This window comes from Camellia sinensis, chromosome 6 (assembly GCF_055761805.1).
Source record: "Camellia sinensis isolate YWXY chromosome 6, ASM5576180v1, whole genome shotgun sequence".
In the NCBI taxonomy this organism is placed as follows: domain Eukaryota; kingdom Viridiplantae; phylum Streptophyta; class Magnoliopsida; order Ericales; family Theaceae; genus Camellia; species Camellia sinensis.
This window is the reverse complement of record NC_138966.1, coordinates 86,170,105-86,190,075: the sequence shown is the minus strand read 5'-3', so window position 1 is coordinate 86,190,075 and position 19,971 is coordinate 86,170,105. Positions and strand designations below refer to the sequence as shown.

At 40.9% G+C, this 19,971-nt stretch overlaps 1 non-coding gene across 1 annotated transcript; it reads left to right on the top strand.

Annotated features, from left to right (window-relative positions):
• The first annotated feature begins 18,344 nt into the window (after positions 1 to 18,344).
• Positions 18,345 to 19,599, top strand: LOC114285176 (uncharacterized protein At5g65660). The gene is made up of 2 exons (XR_014333856.1): positions 18,345 to 18,734; positions 19,395 to 19,599. It is a non-coding gene; the product is annotated as an uncharacterized protein At5g65660 (transcript).
• The last annotated feature ends 372 nt before the right edge of the window (positions 19,600 to 19,971 follow it).

Genomic DNA, 19,971 nt, shown 5'->3' with positions numbered 1-19,971 from the left:
AATCCATGTCTTAGCCTACTTGCGAGTAGCACCATCAAACCATTTTCAAACAAACAAACATGAAATGTTTTGTTCCAAATCAGGCGATCCAGTCTATACTTGTATGCTGTGCGTATCACATAGTAAATCTAGGCTAATAACCGGAATAAGAACGCATAATGTTTTCAAAAATAGATATCATGGTTAGTAGAGACCGATCTTTGATCGGGCGAGCAGGGGTGCTCACGAAGTAACCTTCCCCAATCGTACCCAAGTTCCCGAGCCGAGGCAACTTTGGTGATGACGGACACGTGGCCTTAGGCAAACGAGTCAGGGTTTCCTAAATTTTCCCAAAATAAAATATTTAGGTGGCGACTCTGTATCTGGCAAAGCAGTCCATGTTTGGCACTTCTTTCAAAATCTGTTTTCTCAAAACGATTTGCCGGATTTGGACTCTTTGGTTCAGATTTAGAACCGTGACAAAATTGAGAGTTCGAACTGTAGTGAGCCCAATATCGAACGGAACGGGGGACTCGTTCCTCCCCGTGGCGTTTGGGGGACGTCTACAGTTTCTGGCGACTCTGCTGGGGAATTAGAGAACTTGACTCGAACTCATGATATCTAGTTTTGACTACACTTGTGTGTCTCTTTGCATTGCATTTGCATTGGTGCACCTAGGACACCGTGTTTGCCATCTGCTATTCCTGAACGGTTTGCCGGAGGCTTGTCTTGTCAAGGCATGACCATAAGGCTGACCGGTTGTGGGCTCTGGCAGTATGGGAACACAAACCCCGGTTTTACCGGGGCACCCTTTTGACCATTCGACCTAGTGCATATTCGGAATCCGTAGTGACCATTCCAAGCTAGGACAGGTTGCTTACCCGATATAGGTTGTTTGAAATCGCTGCGTGCGTAGTGAAACCCTAGCTCCTGACAAAATTGGACAGGGAAACCCTACCCCAACATAGGGGTGTTTTGGCTCTCATTTGCTTATTATGTGCTTTTAGAGTGTGCCTCTACAGGAATGCATGTAACAGTCTGCAAATCTGAGTATCAGGCCTGCGGGCATCACTATTTAGGGAATCAGTTTTACCCGAGGGTATCAGATTTGAGGCAGAATTTTGGAGCGGAAATCAGTAACGAGTACAGTCATTCAGCTCTGCTTATATGGGTTATCGTGAAATCAGGCTGAGATGCTCTTTGTTTTCCCTTTTGCTAGGGTAGTCCTGGAACTATAGCTTCAGAAGGCTCTGATATCCCGCGGGTACATTGGATCCGTGTTGATAGACTTTGTCAGGTCGGAAATTCAATTCAAGGGCAAATCAGTGTTCCTTCGCTGAGGTAAGGCAAAGGAGGGCCAGACAGGGTTCATTTGTTCATCTGATCCGACAGTCACCAGTCACATCATCAGCAGACCCGTGATGGCACAGGGTTCGGAAGAATTTGTGGCCATGATAGCAGCGTTAAATCAGGGAACTGCAATGCACGATAAGACCAGTGCTGAAACGCAACGCCCATCTGGGGCATCTGTTTCGTATCCAGCTTCGGGACCCCAGCCAAACTTTGACCCACTTCTACCAGCTGAAGGTTTGCAGGGTCCAAATCCCCGAGAAAGGGTGACTCAAGCTCGAGTTTCCACAACCCTGGTGCAGCCTACTGAGAGGCTTCGTCTCTCTGATGTTAATGAATTCAATCCGACTGCAGTGAAAATTGTGAACCTTGAGAAGCAATTCAAAAGGGCACAGGGCCTTAACTCCATTCACAACGTTGAGGATGGGTCCACCGAGGTTGCCGTAAGGCTCCCAGTCGAAAGTACCAATGCTGGCGGTAACACTATTTCCAAACCTGCTAAAGTCAACACAGTCGCCATAGCCGACCCTTTTGCCAAGGCCAGCCTACAAATAGCCAGCTCAGCCCGAGCTCAGGGTAGATTTTTCACCCCCCCTCCATATGAGCCTAACCAGCGCATTCAAAGTTCTGATGGAAAGAGGGCATCTCAAACCCCTTAATCCTCAACCTTTGCCAAATCCACTCCCTGCCAGACATAACCCTAGCAAATACTGTGTATATCATCAACAGCGCGGCCATGGCACCGATGGTTGCTACCGCCTTCGTCATGAGATCCAGAATCTCATTGACAACCGGACAATAGTTCCACCTCAAAACCCCAAGGACCAAGTACCTCATCCACATCTCAACCTCAGCCATACACTGCCACCCACCTACAACCCCAGTATATACACCCCGGCCCATCTACCCAAGCCTGAGGTGTTTATCCCGGAAAGCATGGACTTATGCATGATGGGTGCATCTAAACCCCAATCATCCCAAACCCGTGAACCCACTACTTCTGAGCTAAAGAGAATGATCGAAGACCTTCAAAGAACTGTGACAGATCTAGTCTCTGGGACATTGGCTCCATCATCGACCACAGCACATGCTAGGAGTTTCACGACAAAAGGCTCCCCAATCTTGGGACGGGCTGCATTTGAAGAAGGCCAATCCCTTGACCAAGTGGAGGCGAGTGGTGAAAACAAGATAGGGGCGGACATGGATCCCCATGAACATCTTCTGTTGGCTGTTGAGGCTTTGAAAGCCGAGGGACTGAACAAAGAGCAAGTGCTCGCAATTGTTGCAAAAACTGTGGACGACACTTTTGCCACTCAGAATGAGAGCATTTTGAATCAAGGGGCAAGCCGGGAGAAGGGTCGTTGTATCAGAAATGTTCCTTTCAGTTATAATCCTGCACTCGGAAGAGATCAACAAACCAAGCCAGCACCTGTCAATCCCTTTATTGGTGCGTCCAGCAAAAATCCACAAACCTCGAAGTATCTACCCCGAGGTCAGAGAGTCTCCTATGCTCTCTATATGCCTTTGTCCAAAGCTCTCCAAATCCTTGTTGGACAAGGCCATCTCAAACCCCTTGAGCCTCTGCCTCTCCCGAACCCTCTTCCGGCTATGCATGATGCTACCCAGTACTGCGCTTTCCATCAACAAACCAGTCATGACACTGACATGTGCTTTCGTCTCCTCCACGAAATACAAGATCTGATCGACAACGGGGTCATCGTCGCACCAAGTCGTGCAAAGTCTATCAGCACTTGATCAGTGAACTTGGGGGGAATAATGTGACTATGTGATTGGGGGATGAACCACCTGCGGATGGCACTCGATTTACTCCAGATATGGCGTATGGCACGCACCGTTTTGAGCAGTTGGCGAATGCTACATTCTGACTTGGGTATTGAGTCAGTCTTGTTGTTTTGTTTTGAGTCTGTCCTTTTGTTTTGAGTCAGTCTTTTCATACTGATTTAGTTGAGGTCTGTCTTGTCGTATCGAGTCAGTCCTGTTGTATAGGAGTCGGGTGATCTCAGGGGTGTTACCTCGGGCATCACTGTTTTGTTTCGTGTTTGTCTTTTTGCTTTCTTTGAGTCTGTTTCTGCCGAGGAGCCAGTTGTGCCAACAGATCTCAATGAAACAGCAGTGATTTTCACACTCTCGTGTTCGCTTCTGCCGTGTGCCAGTTGTGCCAGAAATTCTAAATGAGATGGCAGTATTTGACTAGAAGCTGTGTCTTTTCTGTGCCTTGAATTCATTGCATCGACCTAAGTTTTCCAAAACTTTTTTCGAAACATTGTGATAAAAACGAAGATGAAGGAATTCCTCGGGTTTTGCAAAATTTGATCAATTGAGAGAAAGAAATGCATGCTAAGCCCTTACTGATCGAAATCATGCTTGTTAGTGTGAGTACTGGGAAAGATCCTGGCTTGATCCAGATTGGTTCTACACTGTCTTCAGCGCGAGCGACTGGTCGCTTTCTTAAAAGATTTCAAAAAATGTTTTGCGCGGTCCTGCGAAGACCTGTGTAGAATCGCTCTTGAGATTGTACAGCTTAGGATCGCTCTCAGCCTCGAGGCTCGACCCCTTTGCTTTCAAAACCTTGAACTCGAATTCAGAACGTTCAACGGTCAACTACAATGTGAGGCCTGCGTGGCCAGATTCAAAGCAGCCCTCGAACAAGGGGCAAGAAAGTCAGATCAAGAAGATCAGATGCGATCAAAGGAAGCTTGCAAAGCTCAATCAAAAGCACCCCTCAAACTAAAGGCAAAGGAATTTCAAATGTGCTCGAAGAGTCAAAGATGAAGAACGGCAAGAATACCAAATCCCAGAAGGAAGGAAGGAAGAAGACACTGCTGGAGAACAACCGAGTTCCTATCCACAAACACTAGGAGCAAATTCACCCTCCATTGGATGGACTCTTGCATCATCAGCGAACAACAACCATTCTCCTGGATTTAGATGACTTCGAGATCTTAGAACCATTTGACATGGACCAAGCTACACTTTTACCCTTGAGAGGCTCGCTGGGCCGAAAACCCGGAAGGGCGACCCAGGCAAAAGTTAGAGCAAGAAAAAGAACAAAAAAAAAGAAGGAAAATGCAAAGAACAAAAAAAAGAAATGAAAAATTCCGAAAATAAATAAAAAAAATGAATGAAAAATGAAAAAAATTGAAAAGGAAAGAAGAACAAAGCTCGCAAGGTCGAAAACCCGCGACGGGCACCTTGGTAAAAGTTAGAGCCTAAAAATGAGAGGTTAAATACCCGAGTGTACCTTAACCTCGAACTACGTAAGGCATGATTCCCATCTTTGGGATACGTAGGCAACTTCGTTCTGAAGTCCAGCCGTAAAACACTTCAAATTCGATTGTGTCTATGCGGTGGTTTTGGTCATCTTTGTCTTCTCTGTATCTGAGAGTCTGGTTGTGTTCGTCGCTCTGAGGACTGACTACAATGCGCTGCGGTGCTATCCAAACAAGGGGCAACTTTCCGTTGCCATTCAAAACGCCGCAGTGTCATTTCAAACAAGGGGCAACTTTCCGTTGCCATGCAGTGTCCTTCAGACAAGGGGCAATTTTCCATTGCTATGGATCCAAGGTTGTGCATCTCAAGAGTAGGTTCCATGCTCGTTCAGCAGTGACCGTTTGCGAAATAGTTTTTGAGAATTTTTACTGAGGTTGACTAATCTTCTCGAAAAGTATTCCATTTTCAAGACTGGACCATTTCTTGGACCCAAAAGAGGAAAATTTTCAGTGCTCATAGCCTGACTTGCATGATTTTAAATCAGAAAATTGAACAAGCATGTTAATCTAACTCTCATTTTGGTCAAAATTTTTTTAGGAGAAAACTAAAACAAAAAAATGGTCAAAATGATGAACTAGGGGCACAGTTGAGTCAGGCTTCCTGTCTTTCCCATTGTCAACATACTTGCCAAGAAGGGCACTCTACCTGCCAGAATAGGGCACAACTGAAGTTAACAACAAAGGGCTGAAAGCTCTCTCATCCTCCAAGCAACAAGGTATCAAGCCAAGTGCGAAGCACGAATCGGAATGGCACAAGATATTCCACTCCCTTATCTAGACATATCTGATCACGTCCAAACTCCCTAACAGAGCATCGTCAACCGATGTCAGCTGCAGATTTGCTACACACCCAATTGTAGCGCAACCCCTCTATAGAAGAAACTCACTGTTGTGAACAAGAAGAAGAATCTGGTAGCATACCAGGGGCAAGAGCCCACAACTTTCTGTTTATCCATCAACCACCCAGGGGAGGGATAACAAAATGAGAGATTGAAGAATAGAGAGGTGTGCGCTGAGAGAAGAAGTGAGGAAAGGGCTTTTTCAGAAAAACAGAGCCTGAGGGCCGAGTGATGTGAGAGACACAAATGAAAAAGGGTGAGAAACAATATCCGGAGAAACTGGCTCCTCGCGATCTGAGAGGTCTGTCGTCTTTGTAATACGTCTGTGTGTCGTGTCTTTTATTTTGTTTGTCTCGATTCCTGCTTTGAGTCGTCCCGAGCGTGTCTCGTTGTGTTTAGGTTGTTTACGTTTTTGTCTTTCGTTGTTGAGTCTTTTTCGCTGTGTTCAGTCGTAGGCTCAATACCCGGTTAAGAACTCATTTCTTAATTTCAAAAATAAAATCGTTTTGTGCTCAGAAAGCTGTGCCATTCTTCATGATTGTGCAAAACAAGATTCGTTCTTTCATAAAACCGCACGGTTCAACCCAACTCATGTGAGAACAGTAAAATCAGGATCTATCTGAAGCTATATAGGTTCCAGGCTGCGAAGCAAAAGAAAAGAGGAAAAATTGGAGCATTTGAGTTTGTTTCAATTTCCGTGATTATACTCTCCGTTATTATACTCCAGATGTACCTCTTCAGGCCTTCTCAATGCTCCGAAGTATAAGTGTGCCTCTACTCCCAAACTCAAGCCTACTTCAATGCCAGAATGGCAATCGAAGTGCTCCCTCAGAAAACCAGCCCCTGCCAGATGCATCTTGGCTATGTTTGCAATGAGTTCCTAGGAGACCAACTGCGACGGTGGAAACTAGAGTTCGGACGGCTATTGCCTAGAACGCAAAGGTTCGGAATTTCCGAGACTAAAGCCTGGTTTAAATACCCAGGGGTCTATCCTCGGCTTGAAATCTGTATGGTAGCCCCATAGATTGAGATAGCATGTGAATGCGCCTCGATTCTGGATACTGAATCAACCTAGTCTGTCACCCCGTTGCAGAATAGGGAAAGTTGTGAACATGGCCAGGAAGGAAAGGTAGTAACTGCGGTTTGGAAGTACAATCAAGAAAGTGCAAGAAGAACCCACTCTTTTCAGCTCAAAATGTTTATGCGGAATTTTCAACTCATGTCTTCGATGTGTAGCTCATCGTCAGTCGGCATGCACGAGGTGTATCCTTTTTGGAATGTATCGCGACCCCTCCAAAAGGTAAATTGGAGGTTGCGTTTGGAATTTGGTCTACTTAAGGCTTGTATTCCCTTATTCGGTATTTTTGTTTCAAACGGGTGTTGTCACGCGCGTTCCATTAGCATTGTTATGCTCATTCGTTGCATTGTTATGCACATCTATCTAGCATTGTTATGCTCATTCGTTGCATTGTTATGCACATCTATCTGGCTTTGTTATGCTCATTCGTTGCATTGTTATGCACATCTATCTGGCTTTGTTATGCTCATTCGTTGCATTGTTATGCACATCTATCTAGCATTGTTATGCTCATTCGTTGCATTGTTACGCACATTTATCTAGCATTGTTATGCTCATTACTTGCATTGTTATGCACATCTATCTAGCATTGTTATGCTCATTACTTGCATTGTTATGTACACTTCACCTGCATCGTTATGCACCTTTTCACTTACAATTGTCGTCTTTTCTCCTCTTGCATGCGGTGCGTTAGGACATCTTCGGTTTCGAACATTCGGACGAGTTTCGGTGTTCATTCATACCTTTCCTCTCTTGCATGTGATATGCTGAGAGGTTTTCTCTTGCGTGTGATACGCTGAGAAGTTTCCCTTTTCTCTCTTGCATGTGATATGCTGAGAGGTTTTCTCTTGCGTGTGATACGCTGAGAAATTTCCCTTTTCTCTCTTGCATGTGATATGTTGAGAGGTTTTCTCTTGCATGTGATACGCTGAGAAATTTCCCTTTTCTCTCTTGCATGTGATATGCTGAGAGGTTTTTTCTTGCGTGTGATACGCTGAGAAGTTTATCTTTCCTCCCTTGCATGTGATATGTTGAGAGGTTTTCTCTTGCGTGTGATACGCTGAAAAATTTCCCTTTTCTCTCTTGCATGTGATATGCTGAGAGGTTTTCTCTTGCATGTGATACGCTGAGAAATTTCCCTTTTCTCTCTTGCATGTGATATGCTGAGAGGTTTTCTCTTGCGTGTGATACGCTGAGAAATTTACCTTTTCTCTCTTGCATGTGATATGCTGAGAGGTTTTCTCTTGCGTGTGATACGCTGAGAAATTTATCTTTCCTCCCTTGCATGTGATATGCTGAGAGGTTTTCTCTTGCGTGTGATACACTGAGAAATTTACCTTCCCTCTCTTGCGTGTGATACGCTGAAAGGTTTACCTTCTTCCTCTCCTAGGTGTGATACGCAGAGAGATGTTGTGTGTAAGACTCCGGGTATTCTCAGTAGTCGCTTCTAGCCTTTTCCGCGTGAGACGCAGTGAGAATTGCATAATTTTCTTACATCCTTTCTGTATGAAATGTAGTTAGATTTGTATTCACTTGCTTAAAACTGTTGCATGGTATGCTTCATTACAGATCTCTTTGCATGATCATGAGTGATGTCCGGCTTCGCGTAGCGTATAATTCCAATCTTCAAAATATTTCTGCATATCATTTTGCATCCTGCCCCTAAACTATGCTGGTTTGATTCCTTGCAAAGGGATACGTAGGCAGCCTGCGGGCGCAATCATTTATTTGTCTGTACTTTGTTTGTTTGTCCAAAGTCTTTGGCCTTGTCAAAAATGGGTCGTCTCTAGGCTTTGACATTCACTCCCGTCACTTCTTGACTTCCGAGTTCTGTCAAAGAGGGGCAACTGTAGACACCCCATTTTTTACCGCCTTTAAGACTTGGACGCGACTGATGGTTTTGAAAGGTGTGCAGGGAAAGGTTCAGTTTCTTGAGGAGAGAGTCAAAGCTCAACTCCATACCCCTTTTTGGACCAAAACAATCTTGATCAAAAGATTTTAGACCTTGAAACCCTCTCTTTCAAAAACGTTTTTGAAATGAAGTTTCTACGATGTCCCGACGCTCGCATTTTTTTAAATGTCGCGCTTTTCGGTAAACCGAGCAAGGACAAAGTGGAAATGAATGAAAGAGAGATGAAATATTTGAAAAATCTTTCAAAACGCCTTACTTAGGGGTTTAGAGTTGAAGAAAAGAGGAGAAGAGGGAAGAAATCCAGTTGGGGGAGAAAATGGGCATGAACCGTTAAGAAAGAGTCAAACAGCCCTCACCGAATCGGGCTTATTCATTTGCATACTTGGAATCAAGCTATGAGGCCACCACCGTTGGAAATAATACTTCCGGGGCTACATTTTTCACTCAAGAATCTCCCAAATCCAATTCCGGACGGGGGAGATATAGTTGATTGAAGTAGGGCATCACTCCGGTTGGACCGAAATCTACGCGGCTTCACCAAAAAGGGCATGACTTTTTCCACAGGAGGAATTGTAATGCAAGGTTTATGCCATTGGAAAGATAACTTCCGGGGCCTCAATTTGGACACTTGAACGGCCACCATTGGACTTCCCAATCACCCACCGGCCACTTTTCTTTCCGGAAACCCATTTTTTTTTGTCCTGAAAGTAGCAAGCCGGCCAGAAAATCTACCAGGCCGGCCACCTAGCTGGTGAAATGATTTTTTTTGCCCTTTTTATCTAGCCGGCCATAACCCCCTCCCCAAGTGTGTCCTATAAGTGAATTTTGTTTTCCTCTAGGCCTTATGTCCGAGGGTTTGGCCTTTTGGAGGGAAACTTGAATTGTTTTCCCCCCCATTTTTCCCCCTCTTTTCCACCCTTTTTGTCTATATAACCAGCACTCCCAGCTGGTTTTGGGGGGTTATAAATTTTTTCTTTGAGCCTCATATGTTGCATCTCTCCCTCTCTACATCCTAACCCTCAAAACCCTTAAATTCCTACACCATTTCTACACCACCACCTAGCACCACACCACCACCTCCATTCCAGCCACTTGGAGCTGCTTTCCAGAGCTGAGGAGCACCATTTCTTGTGCCAAGAGATTGTCAAAGATTGGTCTACAAGGGTGAGTCATTTTTCCCCTCTTTTGAGTTCATTTTTGCATGCTTTCTTAGCCATTCTTGCTTACACTTTTGGGCTTCGACCCTAACTAAAAATAGCATTTTTCTGAGCTCTTTTTCATGTTTGTTTAAGGGCCTCTCACTGTTTGAGGCTTCCTTTTTGCACTTTCTTCTTTACCCCTCTTGTATGCCTATTTCTTGTGTAGTATTTTTGGCCTACGTGTAAACTGTTTTGAGCTCTGTCATAAAATGAAAAGAAGATTATTTTGAGCCCTTCTTAAACATTGTTGAAGGGCTCATCACTGTTTGTGGCTTCCATTTGCCACTTGCCTTTATATCCCTCTTTTGGCCTCATTTTTGCATGATTTGTTAGCCCCTTGTGTTTGTGTTTCTGGACTTTGGTCCGAACTATAAATCGACTTATTTTGACCCCCTATTCATGTTTCATCAGGGGTCTTTTGCTATTTGATGTTTCCTTTTTCCTCCTTGTGTTTAGACCTCTTTTTAGGCCTTATTTTGTATAGTATTTTGAGCATGCTTGTGTACTGTTTTTGGCTTGGCCACCAACTATAGAATACCATATTTTGGGCCCCTCTTCAACATTGTAGAAGGGCCCTTCTCTTTTTAGGGACAGCAGCCATGACTTGCTTCTTTATCTCACATTTAGGGCCATTTTCGCATGTTGGTTTAGCCCTAGTTGTGTCCATTGTTTGGCCTTGCTTAAAACTGTAAATATGCTTATTTTGGGACTTCCTTGAATCTGTATTCACACTTCATGTTCAAATAATGCATGTTTTGCATAGCTATAGGTCATTGCGTATGCCTAGTTTTGCATTTTGGGTCTCATTTGATGCATCGGGTGCCATATTGCCATGTTTCGGGGCTGTTTTATGTCATATCTTAGCGCTGAAATTTGCATGTTTGCATACCATGTTCCATGCCTTACCATGCTTTGGTAGAGTGGCATTCGTGCCTTAGGTTCGGTCCTCGGTTTGCGTGCACATGTGCACGCATCTCGAGTGTCTCATTTTCATCTAATGGCCTCTTATGTGGGTGTGGATGAGGTCCACTCATGTTAGTGTAAGTCCATTATGCATTGTGTATGCCATTTCATTTCATAGCATTGCATATGCTAGGTTGTATGTTAGCGCGTTGTGTATACCATGTTACCTCGTGCATCGTGTATGCCGTTTCATAGCATTGTGCATGCTAGGTTGTATATTAGTTGCATTCATGCATGTCATGCATATTGCATTGTGCTTGGGACAGGAGTTAGCCCGAGCACGGGAAACGAGGGACGTTTCGTACTTCGAGTGACGAAACGTGTCTCAATTCCCAGTCACCGACACTCCGGATCACCCATGATGGAGTTTAGGTTTTGTTGTGTTCATATGTGCATTCATTTTATATTAAGTCGTGCAAATCGATTCTTCGGCCATCATGCATCAAGATGCGTGATTGGTGGCACGAGGATCGAGGCATGCATACATTCGTGAAAATACATTGCTATGCCCCTTTCCTGCTCTCTATTGCAGCAAATCAAGAATTAGCAACCTTCCGGAGCTTGGCGCGCTTTCCAAGAATAATTGCAAAACAGAGGCTAATTGGGGCATCCCAGTGGATTTCCGCACAAGGCAGCCCAAACATACATCATTCATCAGAGTCGAGGCAGTTCCTAGCTTGCATGCCAGTTTATAGCTTTCTTAGATTAATTTGTAAATTAATTAGGATTTTTGTATTTATTCGGGACTGTATTATTTATTCATTTGGGACTGTATATTATTTATTTGGGCCCTCTGCGCAAGGGCAATATTGTAATAAGTGTGCGTGTGTGTGATGTATGTCTTCCAACCCCGCGTCTTTCTCCCTTTTATTTACCCGCTTATGATGGTTAGATTAGGGCATGTTTCAATTAGCATACAGTATGATAGCATGTTTGCATTCATTCATCTGTTTTGCATGCGCCGGGCTCGGCGCATCATACTAACTGCATCGTATTTTCAATTCCAAGTTGAATACATGCTAACTGTAGCATTTCATATGCCATGTTTAGAATAGCCGAGCCTGCTATCGTTGCACTTTGCATGTGTTGCATTAAGCATTTCTGCATAATTAGGATCATGCATGGATTTCTAATTAGTTTCTGTTTTGGCTTGGGGTACTCGGTAAGTTTTATGCTTTAGCATCCTTGCATGCGTATGAGTGACTGCCATGAATAGCATGCTTACCATGAGGCTATATGCTTATGTGATATAACTGCCTGAATGCCTGTGGGTGAAGGTTGGGTTATTTGTGTTGGAACAATTTATTCACTGTGTGTTTTAAGCCCACTAGATAGTGGCAAAATCATGTTTTCTAAGCCTACCCGAGGGTGGCAAATCCACGTCTTAGCCTACTTGCGAGTAGCACCATCAAACTATTTTCAAACAAACAAACATGAAATGTTTTGTTCCAAATCAGGCGATCCAGTCTATACTTGTATGCTGTGCGCATCACATAGTAAATCTAGGCTAATAACCGGAATAAGAACGCATAATGTTTTCAAAAATAGATATCATGGTTAGTAGAGGCCAATCTTTGATCGGGCGAGCGGGGGTGCTCACGAAGTGACCCTCCCCAATCGTACCCAAGTTCCCGAGCCGAGGCAACTTTGGTGATGACGGACATGTGGCCTTAGGCAAACAAGTCAGGGTTTCCTAAATTTTCCCAAAATAAAATATTTAGGTGGCGACTCTGTATCTGGCGAAGCAATCCATGTTTGGCACTTCTGTCAAAATCTGTTTTCTCAAAACGATTTGCCGGATTTGGACTCTTTGGTTCAGATTTAGAACCGTGACAAAATTGAGAGTCCGAACTGTAGTGAGCCCAATATCGAACGGAACGGGGGACTCGTTCCTCCCCGGGGCGTTCGGGGGACGTCTACAATTGTATTTGGTTTTGTAAACCCACTTTACTCCTATTCTTTTGGCCCCAGCTGGTAGCTCAGTGAGTGTCCATGTTTGGTTCTTTTCAATGGATTTGATTTCACTGTTCATGGCCAATCTCCAATTTGCACTCTTCATAGCTTCCACAAAATACAATGGATCAGTTGACACCACTAATGCCATATAAACTTCATCCTCAAATAGACCTTCACCACTAACATAATCACCTATCCACGTAAGAGGTTGACTCTCGCGAGATCACCTCAACTCCCTCACTCTCTCTTCACCCTCACTAGAACCATTTTCCTCTTCTCTAACTTCCTTATCACGAGTCTCTCTTACCTCTCCATCAGTATTTTCTTCATTCCTGTTTTCACTCACCCCTTCTTCATTCTCACCATCACCATCACCCCATTCTAAGACTACTACTATTTGTTTTTCATAACTCACATCCCAATCCCATTGTTTTTCTTCTTCAAAAATTACATCTCTACTCACAACAACTCTCTTAACAACAAGATCTAATAGCATGTAACCTTTTGATTCCTGACTAACTCCCAATAGCACACAAGTGATGCTTCTATTATCAAGTTTAGGCCTCTTTTCTTCTAGAACATGAACATGCGCTATGCAACCAAAGACCAGAAAATGATCTACTGAGGGTTTCACTCCACTCCAACCCTCTTCTGGTGTAACATCCTTGACTGTCAATGTAGGACACCTGTTTAGGACATAAATAGTCCAGTTCACTGCCTCCGGCCAAAAAGTCTTGGGAATGTTCTCGTCAGATAACATGGAACGAACCATGTTCATCACGATTCTATTTTTCCTTTAAGCTACACCGTTCTGTTGCGGAGTGTAAGCGATAGTCAACTGCCTCTTGATCCCACTTTGTTTGCAAAAATCATTGAACTCATTTGAATTGAATTCTCCTCCTCTCTTGTTGCTATTAGATGTAGGAGTGATCGGACCACAAATATCTGCATGAATAAATTCCAACTTCTGAGTTGCTCTCCAAGTACTCTTCTTTGGAATAGGGTCACGGTGTTGCTTCCCGTTGATGCAATCATTGCATGTCACACTTGAGGCAGAGAGTTGAGGAAGTCCATGTACCATGTTCTTGTATAGTAAGGTTCTCAAACCCTTGTAACTCAGATGCCCATACTTCTGATGCCAAAGATGAAACAAGTTTTGAGTTCTTGTGTGAAAGCACTAATCAGATTATACTTGAGAGGGAGCTTGAGATCGAAGCAGCAAGATAAACATCTGATTGGCACTCATGTTGGTTTCAATTATCAAACCCTTATCTAGATGAAATATCTTGCTCATCCCTTTCTTGATCAAAATAGTCAAGCCTCTTTCTTGCAACTGCCCTCTGCTCAAGAGATTATTTCTCAACTCTGGAATATAGTATACCTCAGCAACAACATGATTGACTCCATTCAACAGTAGCTTCACATTTCCCTTTCCTATCCATCTTAGCGTTGTTCCCCAATTTTATCGAATGTCAAAAATTTTCATCGAGTTCATTGAACATAGTTTGATCGCCGCATAAGTGATTAGAACACCCTGAATCAAGAAACCATGCATCTTCTCTTCTGGCCTTATTCAACTCCACATAAGACATCAAAAGCATGTCTTCTTTCTCATCAAGCTCTGCATAATTTGCTTATTTGTTCCCAGAAAGACATTCATACCGAAAATGTCCAAGTTGATGGCATCGGTAACACTCCACAGTTGCCTTGTTGAAGTCTGCTCGACCTCTCTCTCTTCCTTTTCCTCTGTAGGTACCACGACCATGACCTCTTTCTCCTACAGATGTCACTTTCAAAGCCTGTTCCTTACCATTACGTCTCTGAAACTTTTGTTCATGCACTATTAATGAGCTTTGTAACTCATCAACAGTAAGAGCATCAATGTCCTTTGACTCCTCAATAGAACATACAACATAATTGTACTTCTCAGTTAAAGAGCGTAGAATTTTCTCCACCACTTTAGCATCTTGCATATCTTCTCCATAAATTCATATCTTGTTGGCCACTATCATGACCCTAGAGAAGTACTCTGTCACTTTTTCACCGGACCTTATCTCAGGAGTTTCAAATTCTCTGCGGAGAGCTTGAAGATGAGACCTCTTGACCCTTGCATTTCCTTCAAATTTTTTCTTCATAGCATCTCATATATCTTTGGCAATATCCTTCTTGAGAATGGTGTCAAGAACGATCCAGTCAATCGCCTGGAGAAGATAGTTCTTCACTTTCAGGCCCTTCAGCTTCTTCTCATCATTCTTCTTTCATTGTGCATCTATCTGCACCGATTCACTTGCTGGCTTAATATAGCCAAGCTCCACCAGCCCCCAAAATTCCTTAGATCGTAGAAAATTTTCCATCAGCATGCTCCAATAGTCATAGTGACCATCAAAGCGAGGAATGGCTGGCTGTATAAAACTCCCTTCCGTAGTCATCTTTTGTACTGCTGCAAGAACTTCAAAGACTGCTGCTTTGATTTGTCAGGCCCAATGGGGGCTCTAATACCAGATTGTTGTGAACTTTGATCTAAAATGAAACTAAGAATAAGAACACAACAAGATGGATTGAATGACTTGGTTTTATTAACAATAACTTTGGCTTAAATAGCCATTCAAAACACGATCTTAACAAAAACGAGAAAGCAGCCCACTTAGCGGAAATAAAGCCAAGTGGTAACAAAAACTTGGAACAATTCAAATACATGTAGATGTCCCTAAAGGCTAGGACTTTATTCTAACAGAAAAACTGCAGTAAACTCCTTCAAGGGTTAGGGGTAGTAAACTCCTTCAAGGGTTAGGGGTTGATGGGATGGTGGCAACATCAACAGTTGGGATTTGTAGAAGCAAAAGATGACAAACCAACAATTATGGGGTTTAGAGAGGTGAGTGTTTGTCTTCAATGGTAATTTCTTTAAAAATGGTATAGGTTGAGATAGTGTAAGAAAATTCTATTTACACACTAGTGTTGACCTCAATACATGTTATTTCCTTAACTTTTTAATTACAATTTTGTGTCCCTTCAGTAAATTGTCCTTTTTGATCAAATATCAAACTTAATTTCTCAATACATATGACCCGATACCCTACCATCACCACTGGCATCCCCTTTCGACAAACCATTCTCAACCCTCCTCCCTTTCCTACGAGCATCCTCGGGTCTTTCTCTCTCAACCCTGCTACTCACCGTACAACACTCATCTGCTATCTTTATCCTCACGACCATGATCATAATCCAACCTCTCCAACTATCATCAAAACCCTCCAACATCGTTTCCTTCACTACAACATATAAATGTTTTAGTCTCTAAAAGTGAAAATTTTGTTGCAAAAGACATTTTTTTTTTTTTTTTTAGAGACCAATTTCCATTGTCATAAGGATAATCGCTAAAAAGTCATTCCGAAAAGTCAAAAATAAGACTTTTAGCGATAAAATATTGCAAATGTCACTAATAAATGGACTTTTAGGGACAAAATAATTTGATCTCAAAAGAATAATAATTCATCACTAATATCCAATTTTGTTACTAAAATTATAATGACACTTTTTGCAACAAAATTATTTGGTTCCTAAAAAATAATTTTATCCCTAAATTTTAGTTCCTAAAACTTTAATTTTTTGTAGTGCTTACCACCCCTCGCATTTTCAACCACTGACATCGCAACCCTCACCCTACCACGACCACCATGATTGCAACATTTACCCTTGCGATCTACTATGCACACACTGCTACGAGACGGAAAGAGAAATCAAGGTCACAGGAATAGGGTTGTGAGGCATTGGAAATGGGGGTAGCAACAGAAAGGTTAGCGACTGGGGAGCGATGGTGTCCAACAATTTTGGATAGAATTAGTTTCATTTTGAGAGTTAGAGAAAATTAGGGTATTTTGGGATTATTTGTTTATTTTTTATTTTTGAAAATTAATGGTATAAGCGGAGAAAAAACCAAACAATTCAAAATGTGTTTGATGTGAAATTTAAAATAATGTATATTGAGAGTTTGTTTAGCATGTAAGTAGAATTTCCAGATATTGTATGGTATGTAAATAGAAGATCCTTTTTATTTGTATGGGTGATTGTATTGGCACTACAACATATAAGAGTTTTAGAGACCAAGTTTTGTCACTAAAAATATAAATTTTGTTATAAAAAAATATTTAGAGACTAATTTCAGTTGTTGCGAGAACAGTTGTTAAAAGTCATTCCGAAAGTCAAAAAAATGAGCTTGTAGGGACAAATTTTTTAAAATGTCACTAATAAATACACTTTTAGGGACATCCCAAAAAAAGTTAAGGGTAAAAAATCGTGTTTAGCCACAAAAATAATAATACTTTTAGCCACAAAAATATTTTGTTCCTAAAACTTGATTTTGTCTCTAAGTTTTTGTCTCTAAAACCTTAATTTCCTGTAATGTCATTAGAATTAATTAATTAATTACATGAAGGGTAAAAAATCGTGTTTAACGAGAATTTTAATATTTTCATTTTCTTCTTATTAAACATCCTATGACATGTTCAATAGTATTTTTTTTTCATTTTTGTTTTTCAAGAGAGACAAATATCATTTTTCACATCTTATGTTTTTCAATATTATTAGAAACAGTAACTATTGCACCAAAAAATATATCAATTAAGACACAAGATATGAATGTAGGATGCACCACTTAACATGAGACTCATAATATTGTATCAAGTTTGTATTTTTGTTGATACACTATTTACTGTTTATAATATTATTGTATGTATTATTTGTAATTTAGTTCAATATGACACTTGCGTTTTTTCTTAAGTAAAAAGTGGAATTCATACATATAATGAATTTTAGTCGTACATTAAGTTATATTTGTGAATAAAACTTTGACCATAAGTTGGAGGGCAAACAACTTTCTTTTAGATCTTTCTATCATAACGTGTATCATATGTAAATTATGACAATTTATAATATTAAAATACTATAAATGTCATAAATTATTTCTAATCATAACTAAAACACACTAAGTTGTAAGAAAATACCATTTCAGGCATAACGAAATATAAGGTCATAACAAAATACTGCTAAGGCATAACCAAACACTTCTCTCTTTTTTTTTACCAGCAAAAAATAGAGGAATTTTATTGATGAAAAATCAGCATACAAAGGAAAACATCAATAAAAATAGATAGGTGTAAAAAGAATCATAGCAAAACTAAACGATCACAACTAAAATGATAGTGAAGAAAAAGCCCAATCATTTACTAGTATAAAACCAAGAGTTGACGAGAGATCAACCAAAAACAAACACATAAACAAAACAAAGTACAACAACCTAAACAACCACTGAATACAGTAATAGTAGCAGCCACAAAAGTAAATAACTCTACAATATAGTGTCCTTCCCAAATGCAAACAGCAGCAACACTTCAAGTCAGATGCATACCATACCAAGTTACTCCAGATGCTTACAACACTGTGATGCCTGTTATAACAACTCCTTGCCTTACATGAAAACAAAATCTAAACACTCAAGACAAATCACCTCTTCGTCAAAATAATAATTACAATAGGACATAACCACTGTAAATATTGTTAAATAACAACTACAACATATCATAATTAAGTCATAACAAATACTATAATTGATCATAATCAAAAACTATAAAAATCTGTATATGATACATCTCTTTCCTAAAGTGTGCATAATAGAAGTTTGTTTTTTTATATAATTTTTTTATTTTTTAACCCCACTAAGGACCATCCATCCCACAAATGACACAACCATGGGCGCACTTTGCATGAGGGACCCAAATGATGGCAATGGGTGAAGTGTACGGCCCTGGACATACTCAAATGACCAACCCCCCAACCCCCTCTCATGGACACTATAAATTGTTCACACTACCCATTCACCCACCCACCAGCACCACCCACCAAGGAGGAGGAGGAGGAGGGAGATTGTCTAGGAGAGAGATGGGGGTTGAAGAAGGATCATCATCGTCATTGTCAAGGCCGTCAATAGGGTACCCTCTAGGTTTAGCTCTTCTGATGGTGATGTTGCTATGCATGAGTGGCTTCTTCTCTTGTTGCTATCATTGGGACAAGCTTCGATCCCTTCTCCTCCTTCATTCTTCCACGGCTGAAAATCGAACCTCCCAATCCCAACAACTTACTCCTCATTCACTACTCCCTAAAACTACCTTGGTACCTCTCTCTCTCTCTCTCTCTCTCTCTCTCTCCTTGTTGAAAAAACTAAATTATCTTGCTTTACTTACATATATTTTAGAAGAATGATATTGTTTTCTTTCACTTCCTGTGTGAATTCACATGACAAACAGCATGTGTAAAAGAAAAGAAAAAAAAAAAAAAGGTAAATTACAGTGACACTTCCTGAGATTTATATTTATTATAGTTCTCCCCTCATATTTGGAAAATTACACTGATTCTTAATTTAATTATATATATGATGATCATTACGGTGAGGGAGAAAACTGTTATGGAACTTTAAACCTCAAGAGGCAATCTGCAATGAAACTTTAAATCTCAGAGTGAAAAATGTAATTTTCAAAAAGTAAGGAAAGAAACTATAATAAATATAAATATCGGGGGTGTCAATGTAATTTACCCAAAAAAAAAAAAAATAGTGAGTGTATAACAAGTCTTACTCACATTTGCCGTTCGTCATGTGGATCTGCATAGAATGTGGGGAAAAAAATATAAAAAAAATGTAAGGGATCTCAAAATATAATATAGATGACTTTTCTTCCTTCATTTATTTTTAGCGAATTTTAATATATGTATTTCTGGCATTTATAAAAGTCAAAAAAAATTACAGTATTAATGGGTTGTATTGACTATTTGCAGAAGGAAGAGAAAAATCAAAGTGAGAGCTTGACAGTTTTGATGCCTGGAGACAAGTTCCCCAAGTTTGTAGCACTTCCCAGTCCATGTCTCAAACAAAACCTTAATAATACTTCAAAAACCACAACACTTCCAAGTTTTCCTGTATAGAGAGTAACAATACTGTGTATATAATATATATTGCTAATTTATCAATTTTATTTGCATTTTTTGTGTGTGTGCATGTGCAAGTTCTAGGCAGGGTATGGTATGTATTAATAAGAATTCAAACACATAAACCATCTAGCTCTGCCGTAGTTGGCCATGGGATTAACTCTTTCTAAGGGACCTTAGTCCCAGGGAAGGTCATGGTTAAACTCTTTCTAAGAAGGCTTAATCCCAGGGGAGAGGTTGTGTTCAACTCTTCCTAAAAGATAATTAAATTAGGAGGTAAACATTTTGTGCTTTAGAAAGGTGAGAATCTTATAGGTGTTAATTTAATCTAACTACCAACTAAATTTTGCCAATCAAAAAAAAAAAAAAAAATCAAACACAAAGTATAAATAAAAAATATATATATTATGTGATATATTCGTATTTT